At 44.7% G+C, this 17,455-nt stretch overlaps 1 long non-coding RNA gene across 2 annotated transcripts in view; it reads left to right on the plus strand.

Moving 5' to 3' along the window:
* LOC135229842 (uncharacterized) overlaps positions 1 to 17,455 on the plus strand; it is a 590,403-nt gene that overhangs the window by 569,776 nt on the left and 3,172 nt on the right. For both annotated transcript variants that reach the window (XR_010320506.1, XR_010320507.1), the window contains 2 exons: positions 10,386 to 10,637; positions 17,222 to 17,309. This is a non-coding gene — a long non-coding RNA (uncharacterized LOC135229842). The remainder of the gene's footprint in view (positions 1 to 10,385; positions 10,638 to 17,221; positions 17,310 to 17,455) is intronic.

Genomic DNA, 17,455 nt, shown 5'->3' on the forward strand with positions numbered 1-17,455 from the left:
GCTTCCATAAAGATTGCAGTCCAGAAAAACATATGGAGCAGTTCTATTCTGTCACATCAGGTCACTATGAGTCAAAAATGACTGGATGGCACCTAACAACAACTTCCTCAGTGGTCTGACTAAATAATAGTAGTCAATTGATGAGATTTCCCCTTTAAGTATACTTTTCTCTAGTTTCTCGTTTGTTTCCATAAACACTCATTACTGTTAAGTCAGAGAAAATAAAACCTTTGCAATGTTAAAAGTGAGTAATAATACCTATCTCACACACTGTATCAATCTAAGGGTTAAATGAGGAATGACATGTGAACATAGCGGAGGGCCCAGCCTCCTATGTCACTCAGGGAATGTGTTCTTCTCTCCTCTGGCTCTCTCTCTTTTCCTTATTGCTCTACTAAGACCTTGAGGGCTATATATGGCTACAGGGTTCAGGACTTCACAATTCTGTTTTCCTTACCAATGCACTGTAATCTTGGGCTCATGGGCAGCCTCTCCACAGATGTAGTGCTTCCATTTCTATTCACTTATTTATTATTTAAGTCAAGGTTCCACCTCCAGCCATTTCAACTCCTCCTGGGCCCAGACTTATACCCAAATGTCAGCATAAATCTCTGTATCGACCTCTTCATGTATAAAATGTACATTATAATGATACATTCCTCATACAGCTATCATGCAGAACAAATATCTTAAGAAAGGAGAAGCTCTTACAAGAGTCCTGGCGCCACCAGTGCACGTACTCAATAAGTGTTAGCTGTTAGTATTATTACCTGACGTCTCCAGGTAGACGTCTAACGGTTATCACATGTTATGAAGGCCATGAAATAATTCTTGGTCCCAAGCCCTACTCTACTTTTATTAATGCATTTCTCCAGACTTCCATGATGGTAGTATGTGTTTTCTTCCACACAGTGGATATGTTTAGGAAAGTTTGGCCGGGTCTTACCTAATGAATTGCTTAGACATTTGAATGGGCAAACTTTGCTACAAGCTTTAGCGAACTAATGTAGCAAAGAATTAGAATCATCCTCAGCTGCTCGTGCTAGGACTCTCAATCCAGAATATCTGGTAAGACTATTGTTATGGACTGAATTGTGTCCCACAAAAATATGTGTTGAAATTCTAACTCCTGCAATTGTAAATATGACCCAGCTTGTAAATAGTGGGCTCCCTTTGTTATGTTAATGAGGCCATAACAGTGTACCGTGGGTCCTAAACCTAGTCACTTCTGAGCTAAGAAAATGTGTGGAATAGACACAGAAATACACACGAGGCAGAGGAAGGCAGACAGTGGAGACAAATGCCTCTACAGTGCGGGAACTCTAAGGATTGTTGGCAGTTTCTAGAAGCTGAAATAGAGGAGGAAGTACCTCCCCTCCCTGCCCGGAGCTATGCTCTGAATTCAGACTTCTGGCCTCCTAAACTGTGAGAAAATATATTTCTCTTTTAAAGCCACCCAATAGTCGTTTATTTGCTGTTGTTATGGTAACTCCTACAGGCACCAAGATGATAAATTTAGCCCAAAGTAAAATAATGTTCTTTCCTCCTTGGTATTCGTTGTTGGTGTTAGCTGCTCTTTACTCAGCCCCTGACTAATGGTGATGCTGTACATAATGAGATGGGACTGTTGTGATTCGTAGTGTGTTCACTGGCTGATTTTCAAAAATAGATTGCCACCTCTTTCTTCTTCATTCATCTTAGTCTGGAAGCTCTGCTGAAACCTGTTCAGCATCACAGCAACAAGCAAGCTTCCTCTGACAGATGGTGGTAACCGTGCGTGCGGTGCATGGGCCGGGAATTGATTGGGGTCCCCTGCATGGAAGGCAAGAATTCAACCACTGAACCACCCTGCCCCCTTCCTCCTCGGTGCGGCCCACCAGAATCCTGCTCTTTCCCTATCAGTGTCCTCTGCCCTCACGCGAGAGCATTGGCAGGGTCGGCTTCGGGCTGACGGATAGAAATTTGATTGATTGATTGATTTTTAATTGTGGTGAAAACACATATTCTTATTTTATATTTATGATTACCTACTGCTTTCCAGTCAATTCCAACTCGTAGTCACCCTGTAGGACAGAGTAGAACTGCCCCATATGGTTTCCAAGGCTGTACATTTTTACAGAAGCCGACTGCCACATCTTTCTGATGAAGAGCGGCTGGTGGGTTTGAACCGCCCATCCTTCACTCAGCAGCTGAACACAGAACTACTGTGCCACGAGGCTTCCTCGTATGTATGATTAATTTTTATTAATTACAGTACTTTCTATAGTTTTGAATTTTTTTCTATGGAGACTGCTCTGTAATCTACATATGATAAAAGTTATACCTTTTCTTTCTTTTTTTGTGTCTTTTTTTATTGTATGAGTTTAGATCTCCATTTTAAATGTTTAATAAAAATAATACAAAGCATTCTTATTTTATTGCTAATTTTAAAGGAAATGTCCAACATCTCCCATTAATACCGTATTAATTATAGTTTTCCAGGTCAGGCAACTCCTTTCCTGTTCCGTGTTTGCTCAGAGTTCTTATCTCTCACAGGGACTGGACTTTATCAACTGCTTTGTCCCATCTCTTCGGGTGACCCTATGTCTTTTCTTCTTTCACCTATACATGTGGTGAATTAAATTATTAAATCTTTAATGTTCTCTCAAACCTGCGTGCCTACAATAAACCATCTTGATCATGGCATATTATATGTTTTATTCTGTGCTGGATTTCCTGTGTCAGCACTTCACGTAGGTTTTTGCATCTCAGTTATTTAGTCAGCTTGTCCTGTAACTTTTCTTCTACCATCCTTCTGTAATTCGTTATCCTTATTAAACTAGCCTTAAGATCCAGTTGGAGGAGTGTCTCATGGTTTTCTATTCTTTGTTGCCTATGTACAAGTTTAAAATTACCTGTTCCTTGCATGTTTGATGGTAACCTGACTGAAAATTATCTAGGCCTATTATTTTCTTTGTACAGAGATCTTGAACTATTGATCCATGTTGTTTAGTGATTAAAGGCCTCTTCTGGTAGTAATTAGAAAAATTTCTGCTGCCTGTTCTAGGCTACTAGAATTCTATCTTTAAATATTATCTTGATTTTCACGGTTTTCAGCCTCATTCAGACCAACTAATCAATGCCAATTTTCCCCCCTTTTCCCAAAGTCAGCCTCTGCAACTATTCCTGGCACCAATCCCCGTATCTAAGTCTTATTTCCAAAGAAAGATATCACAGTGTGCTATCCAAGCAATTTTGTGTGCACAGGCTCCGTGAATCCATAATGTGAGCATATAATCTTCTAATACTTTTTTTCTAATTGTCCTTTTGCTAAAACTTTCTTTCTCTACTTTCTTTTTTCATCCCTTCCCTCCTCCTCCATCTGGTAGTATTAAAGTTGTGGGTTTTATGTTCAGGTCTTCAACCCAGGTGGGATTGACTCTGTGTGCAGTGCGGTGCCCAGTTGCATCTACGCAGCAAGAGGACACACTTCTAGAACCAGAAGGCGGGGAGGGCGCCGGTTGGGCAGTTGGGGGGGGCGGGGCTGCGCGGAGAGGGGCGCGAGGGTGGCGCGAGGTCCCGGACAGCCCCACCGCAAACGCGGGGCTGCTGGACAGAGCCCGGCCTCCTGTGCCTTTTGGGACAGGCCCAGCCGGTCCAGCACCTCAAGGCCCCAGACCCCCGCCAGGCTACAGGTCCCACCAAAACTCGGGGAAACCTAAGGCCATGGAGGCCAAGGCCCAGGGTCTGGCCCTGAGGACTTTTCCTGCCACGCTTGATCACAACGCTTATATACTGGGAAGGAGGGCAAGAGGCCTATCAGGACGTGGGTCCAGAGGACAGGAAGGAGGGGTGAGTTGTGGTCACCCATGGACTCATTGTCCTCCCATGGGAAGTCCACAGGGTGCCCTTCCAGGAGGAGAAATCAAAGCCACAGAGGCCACACAGCCTGGCTGCAGCCCCAGGCTGGACTCATTGCCTGCCCTGCTTCCCTGGGAAAGGCTCCCCAGGGGCCTCACCCCCAGGGGCCTCACCCCTAGTAGGCGAAAAAGCAGAGCCAGCCCTGGCTAGGGAAACTGTTTCCTCCCCTCTCATCACTGGCTGTGAGCAGACTCTTCTCTGTGCAGACAGAAGAGGAATTATCAAAATGAGCTACATACTCCAGATTTGAGTTAAGGATAATAAATTAACACAAAGAAATACGATTTTAGCAACAAATGTCTGCTTGGAGCCCGAGATGCATTAAAAAAAAAAAAAAAAGAAGAAGAAGAAGAGGGAAGAAAGGGGGAGAAAGGGAGGGATGGAGGGAAGGAAGGAAAGAAGCGACAGAGGGAGGGAGGGAGGGAAGGGAGGAAAAGCAGGAGAAAGGAAGGAAGGAGGAGGGTGTGAGGAAGGAAGGGAGGAAGGAAGAAAGGACTACTCAAGACCACAGAGGGAGTGATAGGAGTCTCCTTCTTTTGCCACCCTCCCATGGTCCCAAGCTTTCTCATCTCCCACCTCTTAAGACTATATCAGCTGCTTTGAGAGTTTTAGAATAAAGATCCTCAGGAATATCACTGCTCTCCCCCCTTAGGGTTTTCCCAGTGCTGGGTGAAACTAGGACTGAGAATCTTCCACAGGCTTCCCCCACCTGTGTATTGGGCAGTCAACACACTGAACTTTGGAGCCACTTAAAGGAAGCTGAGACTTCTGGACAATGACCCCCCACCCAAAGTTCTGCCCATCTGGGTCTAAGGATCAGTCAGACCATCGTGTACCCTCAGCAATGTTCATACTGAAGGACACTTAATGGCACTGTGGGTTTGCTCCCTCAGCGGGGGACAAGGAGCTACTGAAAGGACACCATTGAAACCTGCAGAAGCCACAGCCCAGGGTGCTGGGGGAATTTGGGAGGGAGAGATGAGGATGAGTTCAAAAGGCCGGTTGTGAAGGTGGCCAGGGGCCGGTGACCTGAAGGCACAAAGCTGACTTAAAGAGAAAAGCCTCACACCTGCCCCTCCTGGGCCCTTTGCTCCTTCAAAGGAGAAAGTCTTTTTCGCAGTTATGCAACTGGGCAGTAATAGTCCTTGAGTTATGACATGAACGAGCCTCCAAAACCTCTTGGGGAGAATGATGGTCAAGGAGGCTCTGACAACTCCACCCTGTCCTCCTCTCAGGTCAGAGGACCAGAGCTCCTCTGATGGTCTAGCTATTTGAAACAGGATTTCACTGGAAGGCAAACCTGTCACAGACTGGAAATACTCCTTGGGTTCATCTTCTTATAGCTGACTGTCTGGTGTTATTACACAACTTAGATACGGGACCAGGAGAGGAGTTTGGGGCTTGACCCCTGACATCTTAGCACCAGTTCCTGTTTCTTGAGGAGGGAAGAGGTGAAAGAAGACAGAGTTTACTCTGTTCTTTTTTCTGAGCCACAGGAAATCCTTACAAAGACCCTCTCAGGTAAAAAGACTGATGGGAAATGCCTTGGTTTACTATAACTTTGTCTTTGAGGCACTTGTTTATGTCATTTGTTTAAAATGCTTTCCTCTCAAGGAGGCATTATAATTCTTAGCTAGACTGTCCACAGAATGACTATGTGTTAACCACTAAGCTTGGTACTTAAGCAAGTGGTTACCCTTCAGAGAAGGCCCGAGGAGAGGTTGCTGCCATTGCTCCAGATGTATTTGAAATGCCTCCCTGGGGAAGGCCTTCAGAGCCGGCTCATGGGCACATGGGAATTCAGACTCATTTTGTTTGTTTGTTTGCTACCGTCTTTCATTTGGTGTCCAAAATGTTATTATCCAGTTTTTCACCAGATGTGGCTACAGACATCTCTCATATTTTGAAAGTAAATTTCATTCTCTAGTACTGAGACGCCACCAAGAGTGTATTCCAAAGTGTTTCCACCAAGCTGTAAAGACTTTCCAAAGAGGGCAGTCTTGCGCCATGTTGTGTAGCGACAGCAAGGTTGGCATAGAGTGTTCACCCAGATACTTACCACTGTGCTGCTTTCCATAATTCCTGAAATTCCAAGTCTGCCACCTGAAGAACTTCCTTTAGTGCTTACACTAAGTCTGGTGGTTATGAATTCTCTTTAGAGTTCCTTCAGCTGAGAATGTCATTATTTTCCTTTATTCCTGATGGATATTTTCCCTGGATATAGAATTCTGAGTTAAAGATTCTTTCCTTTCAGCACTGAAAAAATGTTGTTGCAGTCTTTTGACCTCCATGGTTTCGGATGAGAAATGTAGAGTAATTGAAAAATTTTTTTTCCCTTTGTGAAATGTGTTGTTTTCTCTCTAACTTCTTCCAAGGCATTTCATTGTCTTTGCTATTCTACAGTTGATTATGACTTATTTGGGCATAAAGTTCTTTGAATTTAACTTGTTGGCATGTCCTGAGCTTCTTAAATCTGTAAGTTTATGTCTTTCACCAAAATTGGGAACTGTTCAGCCCAGATTTTTTCAAATACTTAACACCTACACAGAATGCCATCTACATTCTGCTATTGAGCCATCAAGTGAATTTTTAATTTCTATTAGTGTATTCATACCTAAATTTTTCTCACATCAAAAATTGTCATTTGTAAATACCTTCTTTTTCTTTAGTGATAATATTTACATTGCCATTTGTTAAAAAAAAAAAAAAAAAAAAAAAAAACACTCTTCCTGTTACTTCTTAGAGCACGGTTACAATACCTTTTTACACTTTTTCTGTTATGCCAATGCTATGAGTCCTGCTTTAATCTTATGGAAATTGTCATTTTTTTGTTTGCTTGTTTTAGCAAGGAATAGACCCAGTTATGTTCAGGCTGCAAGTTCTGTCTCATCTCCTGTATGCTGTGGCTCAAATGTCTTTTGAATTTTCAAAGCTTAAGAGGACTAAAATATTTTGAGGACTTATCTATGTGAGTGCCACTCAGTCTGGGACCTAGATGGTGTTCAAACCCATAATACAGTGCTCAAAGGTTTGCAATGGTTCTTAGGATCAGATCTATGAATGGGCAACTTACCCATTGCCGTCGAGTCAACTTAGAGGTGACTTTATATGCGACTTTATGAAATCCCTGTCTTGAGCTGCTTCCTCTCTATCTCTCTGAGGCTCTCTGACTTCTGATGGGCTACCTTCCCGGTCCACTGGCAAGAATGTTGGGGCTTTAATCTCTTCATTCTGCCACGCGGTTAAGTGACTGGGTCTGTCTATGGGGCCAAATAATGGTATGATAGAGACAGAAAACGTAACAGACATTCCTCTACACTCTTTGGACTTAGAGTGTTAGGTGTTTGCCCCCCTGCCTGCCTGCCCATCTCTCTCCTTTACAGACCGTCTACCCCCCACATGATAGAAAGAAGGATTGTCTTGGACCTATTTCTATCCACAACCTGAGTGTAGTTATGAGATTTGGGCTCATTTAATTTCAGCCTCTGGAATATTCATACTTTATGTTCTGGTTTCTTCCCGCAGCCACCTTCAACCATTTCCTTTGCAGAGTCCTGAGATAGCATCCCATGCATTTGTCCAGATACTTAGTTGTCAGATGCCAGCATAGCCACCGGGGAAGTGTTAGTTGTGGTTAGGGGGAGGGACTGTACACTGAAGGAGCTGCAAGACCTGGCTGCCTTGTGTGAGCAGGACCGGGGGGTGCTGAGGGAGGAGTGCTGAAGGTGCTGAGTCAAGGGGAGTTTAATGTAAAGTTGGGTCAAGGAGAGTTTGTTGATATGGGGGGAACTCTCTCCTAAAAAGGATTTATTGCCATTGTGGGGGTTCTGGAAATGGGTTTAATATGCTACAGGGATTGTGCTTGGAAGCTTGGAAAAGGCAATGGCCCACATTCTATGACATCAAAATGCCGTTACTGCTGTGTCAGATGTTGAAAAATGGGGGAAAGTCTCCAACACATGGACATCCAGAGTGAGTTCTCTTAAGACCATTTTTGAGAAGTCCTGAAGGACACTCCTCTCATCAGAACAATAAGGAATGCATGGTGCAGGGGAGTGGCAGCAAAGTGGAACTTAGAGATGTCTGTTCTCTGGAGGCTTAGGTTGTGGGTGGGAGACAGCTGCCTAGTAGCAATGGGAATAATGGGGTCCCAGAGCAGCAGAAGCCAGGTGGAAGCACTTAACTATCAGAAACAAGGTGTATGTCATTACTGTAATGGTCAGCAGGTCAATATATTATCTACTGGGGCATAAAAAATTATCATAAAACATAGTAGATATTAGATAAATGGAAAAATACTCCATTTATGCTAATAAAATTTGGAAGTAGACAAATATACTGTTATTACTTTTATGACCCAACATACTTTTCTAGGTGAATTAATAAGCTAGAAAAGTTAAGTAATGAATTAAATATTAAAACAGATTTTCTTCTTTTTATGATGAAAATATAATTGCATACCTAGAAAATGAGGATAAAAATTTTGGTAAACTGACAAGCCAAATATACCAAAATCAATGACTTCTCTCCAGTCTAGACATAGTGCCCAAAATTGGAAGTATCAGGGTGGGAGGAATAAAGACAATTTTCTTTACTACATGATTGCATCAAATTGTGTCCAAAATCATAAACTACTTAGGAAAACATTGTTTTGACCGGAACAGAAAAGAATCTATTTGAAGAAAGTTCATGTAGAGGAAGAAATAAAATTAAACCTTAAGAATGCAAAAAATATGTTTTCTCAAATGGGAAGTCTTGTTTAATCAATGGCAGTCCCCCAAAATCAACATACAAATGTATTGCAATTCCCATTAGAATATTTACCTCGTTATTTGTTGAATTGTATACAGTAATCTTAAGATGCAAATAGTATAATAGATACCAAAGAACAGACAACAAAAACATGAAAAAGAAGGAGGCTGCTTCATCAACTAACGGAATATTACATAGCATAGGAACTGAAAGCTAGACCAAGGAAACAAAGTAGCAAATCCACAGAGATTATCATAATAACCGTTAATACAGAGGTGGTATTTCAACTCAGGAAAATTATGGTTTATCTTATAAATGCTGCTGACTCAACTGATCATTCTGGGTAAAAAAAAAAAAAAAAAAAACTTCTAAGAATGTGATACATCAGCGATGGATCTGGGAAATTATGGGAAATGTCGATGATAAGGATTAACAACTATTTCCGTTTTATACAAGGAAGACAAAAATTGAGGACTTGCAAAATGAGCAATGAATTCAAAAGACCATTCAGAGCAAATACGAGTGACCAATAAGCATAATCGAAGTTGTTCAAAAACACTGGTAGTGAAGAAATTATCAAAGTCCCAGTGAAACTGGCACAATTTAAAAATCTACACCACCTATGGCTGGGGCCCGGGGGTGCTGTGGGGAGAAGGGTGCCTCAGACATGGCTGGAAAGGTGCATGATGACAGCCTTTAGGGGAAAGACATGGACATGGCTCTGTAATTTTGAAACATTCTTTGACCTAGAAATCTCACCCTTTGGAATTTATCCCATGGAAGCAAATCCTCTAGTATACAAAGGATGGTTATTGTTAATAATGGCAAAAAATCGACTGCTCATGGATGATGGAAAGATAGATAATTTATGGTAGAGCTAAATCAATAAAATTTAGGAGTCATTAGAATGAAAAAGAACTAGAGTAGTTAAATAGTAGAAATCTCTGTGAAGTATTACTGAAGGAGAAAATCAAGGTGCAGAGAAGTCTGTATAAAATGAGCACATTTGGGTAAAGCAATAGCAATTGTTTGAATATGCTTGAATACCTGTTTGTGTTTATGTGAGTGTGTAAATGAGCAGACGAAGATACATTTGTGTCTGTGTGTGCTTGTATAAGCAAGGGTAAGAGAGACTACTTACCACATTGTTAACCTCAATTTCCTTGGATTCACTTCTGGAAAAGGACTGGGGGGGAGGAGAGCTAGAACATGCAGGAAGAGTGGACTTAGAAAGCACGGGTGATATGTGTTTCCACTTTAGTAGTGTTATATATGAGTCAGTCTAGATAGTGTACACAGTAATTGTTCTCATCTATTTAAATGCTTTATGTGTAAATATGAGTTCAATCTTAGAAGACCCAAAAAGGTAGTGTTAGTGTCATACCTAATGACCTTCAGGGAATCAGCAATTTACAGAGCACTGTGGGTAGAGTATGACACAATTTCCGTTAAAGCAAACGAACCAGGGGATCTACTTGTGAACCTGTGACTGTGTGTATGTGTCCCAGCTGAGAAATGTAGGGAAAGATACACATGTGTCTATTAACTTTGGACACCTTGGGGGTGCAGGACCAAATTACATATGAGGGTGGGACCATGATTGTAACTTTTTCATTATACAAATCTGTACCCTTAGAGGTGTTATACAAAAGACTTTTAGAGCTTTGAAAGTTGATAAACATCATCATAGATACATTATTTTAAAAACATTTTGTTGGATTTTTTTTGAACAGGGGGAAAATATCTTTAACAACAGACACAAAGATTTTAATCACTGGAAGAAGAGCACACCACAGACTGCTCAACAGTCAGATCCAGCAGATTTCACGCTTGTTCTTGGAGACAATGAGCTCTTCTGGTCTCTACACCTGGAAATGACCAGCGAGAATTTTGTAAGGGTCCATGAAGTTACTCCTCAAACGTTTCTTGCAGGTACATGTCTACAGATAAAGGAAGAAGGCTGGACACCACATGCAGTTCACTAGGTAACTCATAGACGACTAGAAGATTCTCTTTCCCTGATATGCCACTACCACTTCCTTCCACTTGTTGCTCTGCTGGAAAACGTACCCTTTGCATGCTATACCTTTTCCTGGACTGAACATAGAGGAAGTTAACTGGAAAGATGCAGCTTTTAAGGAAAATATTTTGACCAGTAGCTCCAGGGACAGTAGGACCCCCTCAGCCAGCCTATGGCCACTGTGGGAATGCCAGCCCCCTCACTCTCTTGTACCTCTGAGCATCCAGGGCTTTCTGTTTGATCATCAGGAGACTTCAGAATTCACCTCACCTGAAAACCCTCGCTTCCTCCGCCTCTGACCATGTCCCTCGCAGGAGAGTCTGTCACTCTGAGAAGTATAAACAGGGCAGCCTGTGGTTGGAAATGCCTGTCCTGGAGGCTCTGCCCTCCCTTCCTTGCCCCTGAGGGCTTCCCTGTGCCACTTGGGGTCTCATCACCGAGGGAAGGACATACCCCTGGCACCTCCAGGGTTTCCCAGTTCCTAGTGCTTGCTGTTGTGGCTGAAACTTGGGCTCTTCTGCTCATTATCGAGTCTGGGCCTGAATCTGCCCCTTCTCACCCTTACCTCTGATCGTCTGTCTTCTTGCCCTCTCTTTTGCTATTTTCATCTCAGTCAGGCTTTTTCTTCTAGTCCTCTGATCTCAGGACAGGCCAGGTTATACCACAGAAAGAAGAAAAACCAAAAATGTCTTTGACATGTTCACAGTCAGAGGGTAAAACCTGTTTTAAAGAAAAGAAAGAGTTCCAAATTTTGCCCCTAACCTCCTGGGAGATGCTGTGCAGGAACTACCCAGTAATTACTGGATCTACAGTTTTCCAGAAAAGGAGACCACCCAGTGGAATTTTCCAAACCATCTTCCACTATACTTGCCCAAAGAGGCAACAACAACTTATCCTAATCACAAACCCAAACTCCCCTGTGAGGCCAGTAGTGGATGGGGTGAGCTCACTTTACCAGTCCTTCTCTCCTCCTGAAAGGCCCTCCTTCTCCTTTGCCTGGAGGCTGCTGGGAAGGGAAACTGCAGTCCTTGGTTGAGGGCTTTATGCCTAATGCTCGCATGCAGACAGGTTTCCCCACAGCCTGCCAGCTCTCTGGCTCCTCCTACTGCAGAGAACTCAGTGACACCCCCTCCACCATCACACCTCCCTTAGAGCTGTCTTTGCAGGGCCCCCTCTCAGCCTCCCAAGTCCCACTGAATCCCCATTTCTCTTTCCCTACTTACACTGTGCTCATCCTCAGGGTTTCAAGACCTCACCATCCAGATGAGGCCTGTCCTCTCCTCTCCTAGGCCAGGCGAACCTTTGAGTGGACCTGGTGTCTGCGGTCAACTTTCCTGGGACTTCTTCTATCTGGATCCCTCTAGGGCTGGAGATCTCCATGCACTTGGCATGGGACAGTGGGGACATAGGGACAGGAGGGAAAGTTCTTACAGGGGAGGTGAGTTAAAGGACTCTGAATGGAGGTCTTGATAGACCAAAAACCTGTTGCTATGGTGTTGATTGCAACTCGCGGAGACCTCACTTGTTTCAGAGTAGAACTGCACTCAGTAGGGTTTTCAATGACTGTGATAATAAGGAAGTAGATCACCAGGCCTTTCTTCCACAGTCCATTGTGTGAGTTGAAACCACAAACCTTTTGGGTAGTAGCTGATGAGAAGACCCACATTTCCAGCCCAAATGCCCTGTTCCTCCCAGTCCCAGGGGGCTGGAGAGAGAGTCTTCAGGCACTTCGGCCTCTGGCCTTGGTGCTAAACCAGTGCCCTCTGCAGCCAGGGCTCCTGCCTCTGCGTCCTCTCCAGCTGGTGCCTCAGCCTCTTCAGCTCCTCTCTCTGCTTCTTCAGCTGCTCCTCCAGGCACCTGCAGACCGTTCTCTTCTCCCTCACCTCCCTCTTCTTGGTGGCCATCAGGCAATGCCTGGCGAGCTGGTGGCAGCGTTGGGGCCTGTGCTGGGGTGAGGGTGGCAGCCACCTCTCCAGCAGCTCTTCAAAGAAGACCCTGCAGCTGAAGTCCTGGCTCACGCCATGCTCCGTGTGGGCCACCAGGGCCTCCTGGGACTCGAACACGCAGCAATAGGCCACACAGTGGAAGCCATGCTCACCGGTCATCAGCCACTCCAGGGTGGCCACATGGGGCCTCTCCTTATGCTTCTCCCCTGGAAACTGAGCTCTGGGGTGTGGGCCTCCTCCTGCTAGGGCTTCAGAGCGCTAACCAGGGGCTCAGTGTTGGTCAGACTGGGAGTGGAGCCAATTGTGCTCTCCTCTGAGAGTTGGGTCTCAAAGACCTGTAGTATCTTGCCCATGGTGGCAAAGGAGGTTTTGGTCTGCCAGGCCACGGCCATGCCCTTGACTGCTCACCTGGGTGAAGTATGGGCTCCTGACCCATTACTTCTCTGGAGGAGCCCCATAGCTGGATGAGTGAGAGGTCTGCTCAGCAGAAGCTGAGGGAAAAGACCTCTCTGATGGTTGTGGAATCTTCATGGGCCTGGAGCGTGGGCTTTTTGCTGTGGATGTTGTTGGCTCCATGGCACTTTCCTCTTGGGTTGAGACCTCTGAGAACAGAGTTAATTTACCTGATCTCTGGGTCTTGGGAAGACTCACCTATGAGCCCAAGGATTTGGCCTTAGGGATACCTGGGGCCTGCCCATCACCACCATCCTCCACCTCTGGAAAACCCCATCAATTCTCCTTCCATCCTGGGATCTCTCACTCCTCTTGGGGGCGCTGCTGTGGGAGACAGAATCCCCTGGCCACAATGACACTAACGGTAGTAGTACCTTAGAACAAAGATGTACACTCTGAAAACACTATAATACATCTTGGGATTTTATATTTGTAAATAGAGGATCATCCAATGTGCTCCCTCCCCCCTTTATTTGCTGAATGCTCAGTGAATTTGCTCCTTTGGAACATGGGAATGACCTCATTTTCTTGAAATTTTATAATATTTTGTGACTTCTCCAAAAGGAATTTCCTACGAAAGTGATATTCTTAGTAAATTTAAACACGCAAATGGGAGAAATTTTCACCTCTTTTTAAGGGAAACCTTTCATAGAAGGAATTATACTTAAAAGTTAGAGAATAATTTGTATATTTAGTTAAGACCCTGACAGGTATACCTCTTCCTTGTACCTTCTTAACGAAGCCACAGTAACAGGTTAAAATTGTTTCCTCTTGAAAGCAATTGAAGAGAAGCCCCTTACCACGTCCTTATTAGATGAGTGACTTCAGAGTGCTGCAGAAGACATATGTTCGGCCGAAAGCCTTGATGCCACAAACCTGAGAGGCTAAGACACAACCACCTCACCTGTGTGTGTCTAGGAGGGTTGTATGTGTCAACATAAGGTCTATCTATGCACATTTCTGAACATGAGGGAAGGATTCGAGACCTCAGGATGAACAAAGAAAACAGACGGAGCCAGGTTGGGTGAGCGAGTGTGGCATGAGGTGAAAAGTAGCAAAATCTGTCAGAAGCAAGTTAGAGGCCAGGCAGAGGACCAAGGAGGAAACAGGAAACAGGGCTGGGGCAGACACTGCCTGAGGAAAGGGTGCACAATTAGGAATCACAGAAGCTCAGGTTCAGTTTGTTGTCATTTGCCATGAAGTCTATTCTGACTTGTGGCGACCCCATGTGTTACAGAGTAGAACTGCTCCATTGGGTTTTCTGGATTGTAATCTTAATAGAAGCAGATCTCCAGATCTTTTCTTCTCAGTACTCCTGGGTGAGTTCAGACCGCCCACTTGTAGGTTAGCTGTAGAGCACAAACTGCATCACTTAGGCACCTTCACCTCCTTAACCTATACTTCAAGCTAAGTAGCGTAGGGATTTAAAATACTATCCTGAAGTGAGGCTTTGCTGTGACTGGGTGTTAAGCCTTGGAAGAGGAGAAGGGAATTCCCTGGATCTAGGGGGATGGGGTCTGTCCTAATCTTCTTCTGCCCAAGCCCAGGCTGGGACAGCATAGTTCACAGTGGTACAGATACAGTGCTTCCTCACACCACCCACTTTCATAAGCTCCTGAGAAATTTTACTTCTTTCGTTATTCCTGACATGACATATTAATTCAATCTTATTTGAAAATATGATAAAAATGAATAACTGATCTCCCTAAACACTCTTTGCCCCCCTCCCAGTTGCCCAGTGGCTTCCTCAACATAAAGTAGGAGGTTCCCAAGCCCGAACAATTGAGTAGCTTGTCTGTGCCTATTCAGAAAGGGCCTTAGAGTTACAGTCGTGTTCTTTGGTTCACTCGCTCATTCCTTTATTCATATCACAGTTTTGTTGTCTACTAAATGACAGCAAGTACTTTCTCTGGGATAGCCACTTCATCTCCTCATTCAAAATCTGTATCTTGTCTCCAAATCTTGTCTGGTGAAATCAGACTCTTTGCCACGCACGTCCGGTCAATCAGGAAGAATTTTTCTCCCACCCCTGCCTCGAGTCTTAGAGGTTTCTCCTTTCCATATTGCCATTTCATCCTGACTGGGTGAAGGTAAACAAACAAACAAAAAAAGGTCCCCCAAAGGATGTTCACCCCTCTGTTCCAAGCTCTCACGAGTTGGGAACTCCGACTGAGGAATCACTCTCTGTGAACTGGTAGCTTAAATTGCTCTCCCACAGGAGACCTCAGATCGACAAACTCTCCAAAGAGCAGTTGGATCTGAGCAAGCACCAAGGCCCCCCAACACTTGTGTGACATCATTGCTGACATTGTTCAGTTTCGAGGGCCCAGTTTGAACCTAAACAAGAAAAACATGGCAGCTTTTGGAGGTGTTGGGAGGATTGGGGGAAACTTAATAGTAAGTATGTAATAAAAATGAATTGAAAGTTTTCCCTGCCTTCAAATAGGTTACCATTCTATTGGAAAGAGAAATGTGAGTTCAGGGAATGATAACAGAGTGTCATGGGCTGTGGTTTCTCCCAAACCTCTTATCTCTGAATCTTAGATGGCTGCTTAGTAACTTTGAAGACCCCAGATGCCATTCACCGACACTGGATGCAAAACATTTTCTTAATAAACTTCCTTATGCCAATTGCCTACATGTCCCCCGAATCCATGGTCCCCGGACCACCGAACCTGCTATCCTGTCCCTCAAAGTATTTGGTTGTGATCAGGAAAATTCTTAGCTTTTAGTTTAGTCCAGTTGTGCTGACTTCCCCTGTATTGTGTGTTGTCCTTCCCTTCACCTAAGATTTGTCTACAAAACCCAGTACAGTTACTGTTAAAAAACTGTTTTTGGAATTGGGATTGCATTGTATCTGTAGATGGTTTTGGGTAGAACTGACATTTTCACAATGTTAGTGAATCCCCCTCTCCCTCACTCTCCACCCTCTTAACCATCAAAGAATGTTTTCTTCTGTGTTTAAACCTTTTCATGAGTTCTTATAATAGTGGTCTCATAGAGTATTTGTCCTTTTGCCACAGATTAATTTCACTCAGCATAATGCCTTCCAGATTCCTGTAGGCCCGAATGCTGCCACCAGGTGGCCAGATGCTGCCTGATGGCCGCCAAGAAGAGGGAGGTAAGGGAGAAGAGAGTGGTCTGCAGGCGCCTGGAGTAGCAGCTATAGAAGCAGAGAGGAGCTGAAGAGGCTGAGGGACCAGCTGGTGAGGCTGCATAGGCAGGAGGCCAGGCTGCAGAGGGCGCAGGTGCAGCACCAAGGCCAGAGTGGGAAGTGCCGGAAGACCCTCTAGCACCCCCGAACTAGGAGGAGCAGGGCCTTTGGGCTGGAAATGTGGGCCCTTCAGGAGAGACCTCCATTCAGTTTCGTTTAACCCAGCTCCCCTGGAAGATACCCACCCTCCCACCCCGAGTGCACAGAGACCTCCAGCCCTAGGAGGATCTGGATGGAGGAAACCCCAGATAGCTGACCGCAGGCACCAGGTCCCCTCAGAGGCTCCCCTGGCCCAGAAGAGGAGAGGACAGCCTCACCTGGATGGTGAGGTCTCAGAACTCTGAGGATGAGCATAGCATAAGTAGGGAAAGGGAAATGGGATTTCAGTGGGACTTGGGAGGCTAAGGGGTCCCTGCAAGGAGAGCTCTAAGAGAGGTGTGACGGTCATGGGGTGTCACTGAGTTCTTTGCAGGAGAACGAATCAGAGAGACCACAGGTTGTGCGGAACCTGCCTGCAGGTGAGCAGTGAACATAAAGCCCTAAACCAAGGACTCTGAGTCCCTTCCCAGCAGCCTGCAGGCAGAGGAAGAAGCAGGGCTTGGAAGGAGGACAGGAGGGCGGGGTGGAGGAAAAGGAGCTCACCCCGGTCATGTCTTCTGTCTTCCCAGGGTGAATTTGGGTTTATGATTAGGATTACGGGAGTGGAAAGGGGAGTTGGTGTAGAAAAATCCTCCTGGGTGTTTTCCATTTCTGGATAAGAGTTGATCCAGTGATTGCAGGATATTTTCTGTATAGCATGTCCTAAGGTAAGGAGTAGAGCTTTGGAACTTTTTCCTCTCCTCTAAATCAAGCTATTCTTTCAGGTTTTTGACATGTTAATGAAGCTTGCTAATATTTTTTTCTTCTTTCTGTGGTCTAACCTGACCTGTCCTGAAGTCAAAGAATTGAAGAAAAAGGTCGACTCAGAGGAAAGAAGCAAACAGAGGGCAGGCTTCTAAACCCAGAGAGAACAGCAAGAACACAGGTGATCAGAGGTGAGGGTGGAAAGGGGCAGATTCAGGCCCAGACTAAGTAGTGGACAGAAAAGCCCAAATCTCAGCCATAGCATCAGGTCCCAGGTCTGGACATGACAGGGACATAGCCATCTCCCTGGAAGATGAGACCTCTACT

This window comes from Loxodonta africana, unplaced genomic scaffold (genome assembly GCF_030014295.1).
Source record: "Loxodonta africana isolate mLoxAfr1 unplaced genomic scaffold, mLoxAfr1.hap2 scaffold_56, whole genome shotgun sequence".
Taxonomy (NCBI): Eukaryota; Metazoa; Chordata; class Mammalia; order Proboscidea; family Elephantidae; genus Loxodonta; species Loxodonta africana.